This window comes from Saccostrea cucullata, unplaced genomic scaffold, assembly GCF_032062105.1.
Source record: "Saccostrea cucullata isolate Sc308-1 unplaced genomic scaffold, CSIRO_AGI_Scuc_v1 ctg2861, whole genome shotgun sequence".
In the NCBI taxonomy this organism is placed as follows: Eukaryota; Metazoa; Mollusca; class Bivalvia; order Ostreida; family Ostreidae; genus Saccostrea; species Saccostrea cuccullata.
Window position 1 is genome coordinate 1,655 of NW_026934787.1, and position 8,020 is coordinate 9,674.

At 34.7% G+C, this 8,020-nt stretch overlaps 1 long non-coding RNA gene across 2 annotated transcripts; it reads right to left on the reverse strand.

Annotated features, from left to right (window-relative positions):
* Positions 1–620: 620 nt before the first annotated feature.
* LOC134241379 (uncharacterized) lies at positions 621–7,270 on the reverse strand. 2 transcript variants are annotated; one of them, XR_009986647.1, is made up of 5 exons: positions 7,166–7,270; positions 4,260–4,344; positions 3,616–3,717; positions 2,870–3,020; positions 621–818 (listed from the first exon to the last, which is right to left on the reverse strand). It is a non-coding gene; the product is annotated as an uncharacterized LOC134241379 (long non-coding RNA). The 2 variants fall into 2 exon arrangements; XR_009986646.1 differs by lacking the exon at positions 7,166–7,270 and adding an exon at positions 6,647–6,742.
* Between the last annotated feature and the right edge of the window lie 750 nt (positions 7,271–8,020).

An 8,020-nucleotide genomic window follows, 5' to 3' on the forward strand; every position in this document is an offset into this window, starting at 1 on the left:
ATCCAAGTAGTTTCCCGTAATGGGAAACCTGAAGATTCCACTGGTTTCCAGAATCAGGAATCAGGGGGTTTCCGTGGAATGGAAACTTGGTGGAATCTTTAGGTTTCCTTTTACGGGAAACTACATGGAAGCTCAGGAAACCTCACGATTCCTAAAGTTTCCTTGACTCAGGAAACCATATGGAATGGTAGCGTAGTGGTTTCCGTGGAATGGAAACCTGATGGAATCTTTAGGTTTCCTTATACGGGAAACTACATGGAAGCTCGGGAAACCTCACGATTCCTAAAGTTTCCTCGACTCAGGAAACCATATGGAATATGAGCGTAGTGGTTTCCGTGGAATGGAAACTTGATGGAATCTTAAGGTTTTCTTTTATGGGAAACTACATGGAAGCTCGTGAAACCTTACTGAAGTTTCCTCGACTCAGGAAACTATGTGGAACTTGTGTAGCACTTTCTGTGTGGCGGAAACTTGGTGGAATTATCTAGAGTCCCATTCCTGGTGGAAATTACTGGGAAACTTCAAGATTCCCTAACTTTTCTAAAGGAAGCAATGTGAAATAATGGGTATTCTTTTAAAAATCTATCAAAAAAATTTATTACATGTAAAAGAAAAAAGCATTACCATTTTATATGTTTAATAATTCATTTGATGTACAAAAACTGTAACTGAATTTTTCAATGATATCAAAATATTAAATAAATTCATATATCTTAGATAAACAATGGAACAGTCTTTCACATTTAAGTCCATTCATAAGGGTCATTAAGTACTTCTTTCAACATCAGTTTCCTGGTTTTCTTCACATCACCTATGATCTGCAATATTCATACAAAATTATTAGTTGATGTCAGAATTATAATGCTTGAATATAACTTAGAAATCTGAAAGATCAGTCAATGTCCTTTAATATACCAATATCAACAAGAGGCCCAAAGGCCTTGAATCGCTCTTCTGATAAATTATACAATCTATCCTAAGACCCAAGATGCATCAACTGACAAAGTTTGATGATTCTTAGCCAGTTAGGGCTGAAGATATTTAAATGTAACTATAAATACTATAAGTAGGTCATGGTGACCTACTTTTTGATTAAAATTTTCTGAGGACACAAGATGCACTAATTGACAAAGATTGATGATTCTAAGTAGTGTTGGCAACGAGTACCCGGTTAACCGTCGAACGTTGCGAGTATCGGTTAGTAAAACTGCTATTCGGTTACTCGGATAAAATAAATTCTACATTGTCAAGGCATAGAAAATGAATTTATTATAATTTACAAATGTACACTACCTTACACATTACCCTAATTTTAGGTACCGTTAGACTTGATCTAGTGCATGGTTGTAGTGAATCAAATTGTTTTGATTGGTTTTCATAGTTCATATAATTGATAGCTTTGATTGCTTGGGGTAAACATATTTTGAAGGCCTGAGTTATAATTACCTCATTTGATAATTTAACGAGATGCCCCCGCAGACATAATAAGCTTGGAGTTGTAACAAAAGAACAGCTGATTCAAATGAGATAAATAATAGATATTGTTACTTTTACCAAAAATCATCCGAGTAACCGGGTACTCGATCGGAAGATGAAGCGAGTAACCGGTTATTAAAAATCGTCCGATTTGCCAACACTAATTCTAAGCCAATAAGTACTTGAGATATACAAAAGTGGGTCACAGTGACCTACTTATTGGTCAACATTCTCCAAAAACCCAAGGTGCATCAACTGACAAAGTCTGACAATTCTAAGCCAATAAGTACCCTAGAATACTTAAATATAGCCATAAATGTCACAAGTAGGTCACCGTGACCTATTTTTTGATGGTCATTCTCCAAAAACCCAAGATGCTTCAAATAACAAAGTTTGATGATTCTAAACCAATAAGTACCCGAGATACCTAAATATAGCCATAAAATTCAAAAAGTAGGTCATGATAACCTACTTTTAAGTTGATGTTGTTTGTGGACCCAAGATGCACCAACTGACAAAGTTTTATGATCATAGGCCTTAAAGTGTCCAAAATTTGAAAACAAAAGCCCGTAAAATTTAAAAAGTAGGTCACCGTGACCTACTTTTGTATTAACATGATGTGTAGTAAGTTGAATCAACTTACAAGATTTGATGATCCTAGTCTTTATAGTAAGCAAAATATCAACGTTTTTATTAAGTGTAAATTTTGGTCAACTTTGAAGTGACCTTGAGACCACGCCCTTTGCCCCAGGGTCATGCCTTGAACAATTTTTAATCTTCAACATATCCCAACCCTTGTATGTAAGTTTGGTGAAAATCTGCCTAGTGGTTCTGGAGAAGAAGATTTTTTAGCAACCAGTACTTTTGGTTTCATTTTCCTGATTATCTCCCCTTGTTTTAGGGTCCCACCCCTAGTTTTAGTATAAATGGTAGCCCTTGGGCCAAGGATACCCTGTGACAAATTTGACAATGATTGGCCAAGGGGTTCTTGAGTTATGGCCCATATTCTAAAAAGTTAACGCACGACGCACAAATGGCCATAGCATTAGCTCTTTGAGCCTTTGGCTCAGAAGAGCTAATAATTACTTTCCATGACCATGATACATATGATTTCAGCATTTAATGTATCTCTTTAATATTTAATGCTTTATGATAAGTGAAAAAAAAACATAATATAAATAATGTTTTCAGCCTTATTATGTCATTGAGAATATATAATAACAAAAATATTAGGGAGAAATTTTTTTTTAAATTTTGATATTTGACCTAGAAATTGGTTGAAGATCATTGCAGACCCTCCACCCCATTGCACAAAAGCTAGATTACACCAGGGGAGAAATATACTCTGGACTACGATTTTAAATGAAGATATACAGTAGATTTTGATACTAACCTTTGACCTAGAAAATTAGTCCAAGGTCACTCTTCATCCTCTATCCACAGGCTCTCTGTAGTTTAAGTTTGAGAGAGAAATATGCACAGAACAAGTGATTTCAGATGGAGTGATGGGTAGACACTGTCTTAGGGCATCCACAGAACAGGACCTAAAAATAATGCAATATATATGTTTTACAGTATATATACACATGTACTTGTATGTTAATGATTTATCATATGCTGCATTGGACACATATGATTTTATCATGGTTTAAGTATACATGTATCTTATGAGTAATTTTATACCGGTTTTGCATGTACGCTCAGTTTATTTAAGATATAAATAATAAGTTTATAAACTTCAATGGGAGAGATACCACAAATGTATATATAAACAAGTAATTTAATTTTTTTTTTACATATATATTGACCAACATTATTTACATCCATTCATCATGTTCATGAATTGGCTGATCAAAATTCAGTCAGTTTTAGATCTATATGATATACCATAAAGGACTTTCACATTGACAAAAGTTATTCCCCTTCGCAGGGTCGATCTGGGGTCAACCGGCTTAAGACGCTGTTTTCCCCCTTTAACCATGTTAACCGTATCAACTTTGAGGGATAATATCTGAGAAATAAAATCTGTATGAACATATTCATTATGATTTTCATGCTGCCCCCATACTCTGGCAATACAGATACAGATCGTAATTGTCCAATATTTTTGAAGATTGAAAATATTAACAAGTAACTTACAAAGGACAAAGTGGGAAAAATGAGCAATACGCCGACAATTGGAGAAAACTCTTAGGAATGTGAAATTGTCTATTGGTGATGACAATTCCTGTTTTAAAGTCACTGAAAAATTAAGAGACATTAAAAATTTAAGCCCTATTGTCATACACGCATGCTGTTTTTTCATCCATATAACCTTTTAGTATCATAAAATTTACCAAAATTTAATACTTCAAATAATTTCATTGAATATAAAGGAAACTCTAAAAACTTAGTGACTTGCAGAAATTATTCCTTGAAGAGAAAAAATCTATCATATTTCATATAAATAGGTGCATAATGAGCCTTTTTTATTTATTTAGAACATATGGTATGTGCCTCATTTCCCCAAGAAATTTTCAAAGACAATGGACTATCTGTAAGCAGAAATCATTGCTGTTTACTTACATTGGAAAAATTTATGAAAATGATTTCCTATTTTTGTCAATCATAGCAATACACACATAACATGGAGGGGGCAAATTGTTTCAGCCCTAGCTTTTACATAAAACTTCTTGTAGCTCACAGCTGATATACAACAGTTCAATATTTAAATAAAATTTAGAATCTTTTTTTTTTCAGGCAATTGTCATATACATACTAATCATGAATGAATTACCACTTACCAAATGACCACATCCTGAATCATCATACATTTTCTATGATTTTATCTCACTGGTTTTCTTTTAATGTCACACAGTTTTCTTCTCTCTGAAATGATAAATTATGTTCCGGTACTATTGCATTCTAATTTGAACTAATTATGTAATAGCATTAGCAACAACCGGGATGGAAGAAAAAATAACCAGAAGTCTCTGTCGAGACTGTAGCTCTACTGCTTTGTACTTATCAAAAACTGATGCACAGAATTATGTATCTTAGTATAGTCTACTTGTGTGCCAAGTTATATTGAAATCAGACTAAAATCTAAGGAGGAATAGTGTTTGCAGACAGACAGACAGATGGACGGACGCATTACTATTGCATAAGCTCTTCTGGTCTCTGACCAGTAGAGCTAAAAACAAGATGTACTTGTGAAACACAGCAACAAAGTTCGAAAATGCAATTTTTTTTTAGCATACAGGTCACAGTCAAGATCACATAATCATTGTCCTTGTTGCCATTTGAAAGCACTTCATTAGTAGAGTATGCATACTAAATATGAAGCCACTATCTCGTATAGTTCTAAAGTTATGGTGAAGGTTTAAGTTGACGACAGACACTCAGACAGACACACAGATATACAGTTATGGCAAAAGTTTGAACATTATAACTTGGTATACACACAGCCACTTCAAGGTACATGTATCAAGGGTAAAATTCACAGCACAGCGGGACTGCATTTTGACTTCGAGGGATCAAGGGTTTCGAGAGATCAGGAGTTCGAGAAATCAAGAGCAAATCTGCTTAGTTATATAGTGGAAAAAATCGGGACTGGAGACTCACTTCAAGCGATCAAGAACTTCCGAGAAATTGAAGTTCAAGCCATCAAGAGTTACCTGTATAAACAGATATAAGAAGCATGTTATTATTTGCAATTTTGACCTAATGACAGCTAAATCTGTTCAGTAAGACAATACCGTGTACATGTATGTACGTCAGTTTTATTGTGCATGATTATTTACTTATTTTCTTGATCTTCTCAACTTGAAGTGTTCTGTATTTTATTACCAAGTTTGTAATAAACATAATGAAACATACCCTTTTCCACATCACATCCTGTATCAGACCTTTGACCAATATCAGCCCTAGGGCCTCTGTCCCTCTGGCTGATATTGGTGTCTCGGGCTAGGATGTGATATGGAAAAGAGTATGTATTATTCGCTATACATTGTCCTACTCAGGTCAATAATTGTGCAACAGGGCTCTCACACCACTTTTTGGGACTGGGGCCAGGGCCTTTCAAATTGGGAAAATTACCATCCTTTTGGGAAAAGTTGGATAACCAAAATTCATTTTAAAAAATCCTCAAATTTTGCTTTTCTAGCATTTTGTCATCTATTTAAATCTGGTTTTGAATACAGATCAAACATGGGTACGTCGGCTATTTATGAAAGTACATTAGCTTTGTCATTACTATCTTTGAGTGTTGATATTGCGGTTATCTGTCTTTCTGAGTGACAGTCGCTAGTCACATTGTCCCGAATTTCCTCGATTACATGGACAAAGTTGCTTACCAATACAGCGCGAGACTGATCATGCAGAAGCGTGCATGGGTATGTTTCTACGTGCAGCTTAATAATATTTTAGTGAAATGTCTTTTTTTGAAACCAAAATGATGTTTTTTTGTCGAAATTACATGACAAGATACTCTGAACTCATAGTACACATTTCGGTAAAAACAATAACCTGGTTCCCCGAACCAATTAACGAATGCATTTGGCGCAAACTAATAAAATAGTGGTACAGTTTCATTTTCAAGTGTGTTTTGTTTGGGTTTTTTTGCGATTAAGTTTCATGGACTTTTATTTTTAATTAATATTTTGCTATGAAAATTGGGAAATTTACACCTTTCTTTTGGGAAAAAATGTACCTTTTTGCATTGGGAACGGGGCCGTTGAACGGCCCAAATTTGAGAGAATCGAGAGCCCTGTGAGAAAACTGATAATTCAAGCTGATGATTCATTTGCATTTCTTGACATACTATCAATATTAATTCACCATTAGGCTTTTCTTTTTTTACAACTTCATCTCAACAGGTTAGACATTACCAAAAAAAAAATCTTTTGAGCAGTTAACTATTTAAATAAACAATAAAACAAACCTAATCTCTTCAGAAAAGTGGACAGGCTTTCACCTACATTCAATTTTTTATGTATATTTTTCCTCCATATCATCGTCATGCATATGATTAAGGGTTATGCTACAGTATTGACTACATTTATCAGTTTATTCCAACTGTTCTGATGAGGATATCCTTCATGAATAATCGGATAAGCTGAGATTGAAGACTCTTTTTGTAAAAATATCGATGCTTTTATCAAAGTTTTGAACCAAAATATTTAATTTATACCTTGCCATATGTCGTAAGTTCCAAAAAAACAAGAGTTGGCTATCCGAAAAGCCAGAAAACACATGTATTCAAACCGGATGTTCTACAGTCTGAATTTAACTACGAACCATGCTCGGTGTAACTATTATCATCCGGATAATTTGAGCGGGGTTAAAAAATATATTTTTTTAATTCCGAAAAGTATTCATTTAGAGAGAGAACATACATAGGGAGCATACGTTTTAATAAACATGATAAAAGGCGAAACGTTGCCATTTTACAACATACAGCATGCACATGCACGGTGCCTTTGGGGCCTACATAATCTTAAGTTATGCTCTCTCTCTCTCTCTCTCTCTCTCTCTCTCTCTCTCTCTCTCTCTCTGTGCAATATATACACTTAACAATTTAAAACTTAGGTATCCAACTTAGTTACTTTTCAAAATGGCGTCAGAACAAAAGTTGCCTCCGATAGTGAAGATTTGATGTTGCCAAATATTACAACTATTTACCGTAAAAAGTTAACAAAAATATACGTACACTAATCCTTCATCGTTGGCCATTGCATTTATCACAGTCTGAAAGACACTGGGTGGTGAAACCATCTTTACTTTTCACATTTACCAGCTGCTTACACCTTCTTCTTCGTCCTTCTCGATCCTCCAAAAATGGCGCCTCGGGAAATTGACCAATGAAATATAGCGCCTACAGAGCGACGCAGGATGGGAAAACTGTTTACATTCACTATGATTAAATGTGATTATGAGATCTTATATTAGAATTTAATTAAGTTTTCCCCTTTTCATGGAATAAAAAGAGGGGCTCCTAAATTTTTTGCCGATATGATGTGTAGGCCTAGTATATTTAGAAAAAAAAAGCGGTTAAATACATGAGGCAAGAGCAGAAAAAAAAATGTTTCTTGCTTGACACCTCAACTTATTTGCCTTCGGGATATGGGTTTCGGGGCTTGGTTGTTGGTAGTGGCCGTCCTTGCTGAAAGTAACCCCCCCCCCCTCTCCCCGCTTCTTTTAACTGTTACATGTATGATTATGAATTTATAATGTCACACCAAAAGATGTTAAATTTTTCAAAGCACATTTTTTTTATTGTGAACTTTCCACAGGAATCCTAAAAGGCATGAAAATGAGCTACAATTATAATATGATTATCAAGAACAGTTTTTTTTTATTTCAATAGTGATGATTGAAAAGTTCGGTGATTAATAATTCATTGCTGTTTTTTTTTTGGGGGGGGGGGGGGTTAAATTACTAATTGAACTTCCTCCTTTTCGGGGTTTAATTAGATTTTGAGCCTGCTATCAATATTACTGGTGGACCTGCTAGACTTTTATCTAATTGCTACATGTACATTGTACTTTAAACTCCTTGGCCTTTA